Raw genomic sequence first — 6,099 nt, 5'->3', positions numbered from 1 at the left:
AAGAGAAATAGGCATGCATTCAAAAAAAAAATACCACTGCAATTACTAGTTACTAGATTGGTGTGTAAGGATTAGTAATTTAATAACAGGAAGAGAATTATTGGTGGATATAATATGGTAGAGGGAATTATAACCCGAGCATAAGACCCTAAACGGTTCATGCAAGGAATAATTCGATCTACAAAGTGGAAGGAACAACGGTGTAAAATTGCTAGTAAGTATAATAGGAATCGTGAAGCTTATGCGGCTTAACAGATCAGGGCTGTTTATGTCACCCCTGATCAAGTTGTGCATAAAAATCACAGCAAGCATTTTTCTACGGTTAACTAAGGATGGGAGGTTTACTAATAGCAGTCTATTAAAGTAAGATGGGTGTCTCACACCCGCATCCCAGTTAAGGCCCCGCAGAGTTTTTCTGTACTGATTCTATACGGTCCTGGTGTACTTTGTACTGAGAGCACCATACACAGGAGCCGTATTCTAAGATCAGACGAACTAGCGAGGTATAGAGAGTGTTTGTTATACGTAGGTTGCTATTTATATTTCGGGAATAGGAAATAAGAACAATTTTTAAATGAAAATGGTTTTATTGTTTTGTAATATATTCGCCCTCATGATCAATTCACTTTTGCATTCGTTAGAACCATTGCTCATTGCAGTTTTTCAATTCCTTTTGAGACGCCTTCAAAACATGGTTTTTGAACTCTTCAACTGCTTCTTCGGCGCTCGTAAATCGTTGACCACGCAGTTTTTTTTTTTATGTGAGAAATAAAAAGAAGTCATTGGGTTCCAAGTCAGGACTGAAGGGTGGATGAGTTATCATTTCGATGTTTTGACTGTTTAAAAATTGACCTGATTGTCGAGATGTGTGAAAGCTCACCTTGTCATGATGGAGAATGGTTCGTGCCCGGCAGTTGGTTTTGCGAATTTCTCCGAAGACCTCCGGCAAAAAAAATGGTCGTGTACAGCTCAGAATTGACAGTCCCACGTTGCTCTAGCCGAACAATGGCCACATGACCCATTTTCCCCAAGAAACAGGCGACCATTTCGCTCATCTTGGAACACCCAAACGGCCGATTGCTGTTTAGTTTCCGGCTCATACGCATATATCCATGATTCATCCCCTATCACAATTTTATAAACGACTTTTGAAGCACCACGGTCGAACTTTTTAAGGATTTCCTTACTCCAATCGACGCGAACCTTTTTTTTTAGCGATTGATAAGTTATAGGGTATCCAACGAGAACAAACCTTTTTTACAACTAAGTGTTCATGGAAAATGGAATGTATTGAAGTGGAATTAATGTGCAAGGATGCCTCTATCTCACGATGTGTCACATTTCGTTTTGCACTATCAGTTCACGCACACCATCGATGTTTTGTGGCCAAGTGTAACAAGTTTGCGCAACACCATGACTGAAAGTTATTGAGATCGGATTGCAAGCGAGAATGAAATGAAATATCCGTATACTGGACACAGAGTTTAACATCATCCGCATACATAATTACTCGAGAGTATATTAATTTCCCACGACCTAACTCATCAGCTTTGGTTTGTAGCGAAGACTATGGATGCATCTCGTGCCAAATCTCCTGTCTCAGCAGACATACCAGTGTCTTTGCATTGGCATGACAATTTTTTAAGTGCAAATTCGTCAATAACAATTCGACTAAGTGACTCTTGGCGGGCAGTAGAACTGGAAACTTGGCCTCAAGTGGCACAGGTGCATGCAACAATCTGCCTCCCACCCTGATAAGCGAAAACGTTCTCCCTTTTTCGGACATCTTTCGGACAACCGGGGCCATTATTTATAGGCTTGGCGGCAGAGCCTGTCCCCTTTTCAACTGTTTAAACTCCTGCGGAAAGACACTTCGTCGAACCAGCTCCATCAATTTGAGGGACGATTGCTGCAACTCCTTCACAGTCAACTCCATGGAGCTCTCTCTTTGCCTGTCGATGTTTAAAAAACGGCACACATAGGCAAATACTTTAACTAATTTTGTGTACGACGAAAAACGAACAAATATCTGATTGGGAAATGAGTCCTCAACACCAATTAAAACTTGGGAGGACTTTTTTACCTGTGAATCCCTTACATCGGCTGGGATGTTAAAATGTGAGTTCTCTGGCCAACAGTGCTCAGGCTCACAAGAAAATTTAGGACCTTCTAGCCAAATTGACTCAAGGAGTTCAGGGACGTCGCATACACGAGAAGCCAAGTCCGCTGGATTTGACAGCGATGGCACATGACGCCATGTAATCCCTTCTGATAGCTCCTGAATTGTGGCTACCCTATTTGACACAAAAACAGCAAGCGACGATGGCGGAATCTTTATCCAATGTAGCGTTATTTCGGAGTCCGTCCAGAAATAAACGCTCTCGATTCTGCATTTGTCAAGAACTTGTTTGACGTAGGACCAAAATTGAGACAAGAGAGTGGCGGCGCATAGTTCAAGCCTTGGTATGGTCACTGCGTGAAGATTCCGCAAATTCTTCTTCAAGACCGCCCAACCTGTCTGCAATTCCATCGGAATCGCTTCATCCTATTCCAATTGGTTATTGGATTCCAATTAAAATTTCGTTTAATGACTGCGCCGAAGTAGTCTTCGCTGACGCGTCGACTCGAAGTTTGGTTGAGGTACTATCAGGCCTCAGGACGCATTGATGTGGCATGAAATATGTGTGCATGAAATGTGGCGTTCCTGGCGGAATAATATTGGCTGTTGGAGACATATGACCGAGCTCGAAGTACTCCTTCATAAAAGCAACGTACATTTCGCGAAGCGAACTGTCTTTCAGAATCGGCGCTTAGCCATATCGAACGAAGATCCAAGCATATGGGGATCAGATTTAAAGGGCAGGCTAACTTCGAACCGCCCTGAATTCAAATTAAAAAACGTTTTTCACAAAGTGGTCCTCACAAGCAATTTGTTCTGCTGAATATTTTGTTGATTTTTTATTCTCTGGAACAGTATCTAGCTCCCAAATCCTTTCAACAAGGCCTCCCAACTCCATGTCTTCCTTTGACGAAGCTGCAACACAACACGCAGCTTTTGTTGTTGCTTGCATAATCCAGAAACGACCCATCCCAGGAGAGTTTTCTGTATCAACGAAGGTTGACCAACGAATTATCGAGTCTGAGTTGCCCGGTGTACAACAACTCGAAAAATGAGTCTGCTCGAAGCAGGTCATGGAACGCTGGATCTGCCAACTGCACGTTCGCCGGAATTTTCCACTGCTTGATGGGAAAACTAATATCCGGCTGCTGGTTCGAAATGCTGCTGAGAACCCAAGAATGGGCGACGAAACTATGACTATTTAACCTCGAGTAGATGGTAGTCGACAACTGTCTCGAACTCGAACCACTGCTGTGGCCAGGATGACGTGCTCCGGCTCAGTGGAAACACGTTCAACCTGCGTAGGAAGTGACGAAGCCTGCACTCTATTGGCCTGACCTTGCGAGTCCGAACTCTGATTTGCATTGGAAACGCCATATCTATCCAATAGTGTGTGGTGGCCCTGCGAACCAACTCTGCACTTAGAGGATGTGCACTGGGAAACTCTATGCCCAGATTGAAGGCAATTAATGCACAGCTGCTTGACCTTTGCGAATTCGAAGCGCTCCAACACGGGTATCGCCCCAAATCCAATCGAGTCCAATTTAGAATCGAGTGGTTGGAGCCACAATATTGTGACGGACCTATTTCAGGCTGAGGTATGCTCAGTCACGTTCAGGGGACATCCACAAGAAATTTGTAGAAGTGGATGGTAGGTTGATCTGTAGTTTTATTGCACGTTGGGAGAGGCGTTGTATCGAGCCCTTTTAGATTCATTACAATATATGCACTTTGGATCGATAGACTTTAGGACATCATAGTCCTGCTGCTCTTTATATTTCGATTTCGTATATGAATCGACCTTCGACAACGCCAGATGTACGATCATAGTGTTAGCAACCTCTTGCTCGTCTCCTAATGATAAGAGCGACTCGAAAATTGCTGACACGAAACCTATAACTAAGCGCAGAGAAGAGGCGGATGGCATAGTCATGGCCGGGATTTGAAACAGCTGGGCAAGTGTATCGAAATATATTAAGCACTTGTTGTCATATACCCCCTTCAAACTTTCTATAGCCTTCGGAATAGTTTTTATCTGTGACTTGGAATACCTGTATCGTTCCCAAGGCTTCATCGGACAAGCACGAAATGAGATGGTTGAATTTCTCAATATTGGACAACGACCGGTCGGAATCTACCAAACTTTCGAACAAATTAATAAATTGTTTATATTCCGCGTGCTTGCCGCTGAACTTAGGCAACTTTAATTTTGGCAAATTGGAACGGTGCTGCACGGGAACTAAAATTCCTTGTGGTTGGGAAGACCCGTTTGGCGCTGCCGACATGTACAACGCCTTTGTAATCAAACACGTTTCTTCTAATTCCGACCTTTCCGAGTTATCTGGATCTATACTGTCGATCTCGGACTGCAGAGCCATTGCTTTGGTAATGTATGACTCTAAGATTTCCAAACGACATTGGATTTGTAGTGGATCTAGCGAAATTGCACCCTCCTCGAAGGCTATTCTCATTCGATTAATATCTTCGGTAAACCTTGTCCCGCTGCGTATGTAATTTGGTCAGTTTCGCGCTTCCACACATCCAGCCCGCGTTTGTCTTCTATTCACTATTCTTTAAGCCATTTCGTTTTTTGTTTTAAATTATTAAATATAAGGCAATAAAATGTTTAAATAAAATATTCGAACCAAGCGCGCATAAATTCGGTAAAATATCAACGCATAAACTTTGGGTTGAACGCTTGAACGAAAGCACTTCGAACTGTTTTAAGCGAACTCTTCCAACAGCAAAGCTTTGGCTCGAACCACGTTCGACACGATACGAAGCGTGCGATGCGCGAAACGCTAAGCGCTTCTAACAATTTTTTTTGGCGAAGACCACAGCGTATTCTATTTTGTATTATTTATTTACAAAAAATTTCAAAAAAATTGGTATCAGACCAATGTGCCAGACAACGCTCAAAGCGGAATTAGTAAAAAAGAGAGCAGGTTAAATAGCGGTTATAGCGAGAGGTACTAAACAGAGAGAGCTATTGCTCAGAAAGTTTAAAGAGCGAGAGAGAAAGAACAGTTGTTTGAGTTTGGATAATAGGGAGAGAGTGATAGCTACAGCAAAGGCTACGGGATAAGAGCGGCTTAAGCGCTGCGAGAGCGTACTTAAGGAAAGCAACACTTCTGAACTTCCTTCGGTTTTATTGGCCGACCTTTACTTACGAAATAAGATTCATTTGCATCACAAAACTGCTTCATAGTAAAAAAGTGCATTGCTGCAATATTGTTTTGCTATTCGCGGTGCTGTAGGCCTGATTTAAAGTTTGTACCGCGCGCCAAGGGCGGACATCCGGAAACAGTACTCCTTCACTGTTCTCTTCGATCGTCTGGTTGTATTAGCCATATTAAAATGGACTTCTTCTTCGTCTGGGTTAGCTTCATTCTGTATCTGTAATCTTGTATAGTTGCAGCGAAGTTGTTTCATGTGGTGTGTAGAACAGGCGAAGAGTCGAACCACATTTTGGTGGGACCCTTAAGCCGTTTATAAATTGCTGGCAATACAAATTTCTCGTCCCATTGGTAAGCAATAACTACTTTGTTGACACGATCGATGAACTGGTTAACAGAGATGGCAAGGCAAGAGATGGCAAGAGACTCTGGCAGGTGTTTGCTATTTCTTTGACCGATGCTTGCCTAACTTTCAGCGTCTTCTCATGTTGACTAGTAATTCCAGCTCCTTGTGGCAAACTTACATCTTCAGATTTTTCAAACTCAATTAGTCGTTGTATTAATTCGGGTCTGGACCCAGAAAACGCCAAGTTCCTATCTCGTATCAGGAACCTTAACTAGTCACCCCTAAGTTCCCCTATTTTCACCATTTTTCTTAATATGCTTGTCAATGAATTTTGTCTGCTTTTAAGCTGCACGGACAAGCAATTCCTTTTGCAAGTGTGCAAGCGAGACAACTGATATGTAGGTATTTCACAATGACGCTACATATACAAACAAGCTCTTTGTATGTATATCGACAGG

The sequence above is a fragment of the Drosophila miranda genome, chromosome 2, assembly GCF_003369915.1.
Source record: "Drosophila miranda strain MSH22 chromosome 2, D.miranda_PacBio2.1, whole genome shotgun sequence".
In the NCBI taxonomy this organism is placed as follows: domain Eukaryota; kingdom Metazoa; phylum Arthropoda; class Insecta; order Diptera; family Drosophilidae; genus Drosophila; species Drosophila miranda.
Note: the sequence above shows the minus strand (reverse complement) of the source record.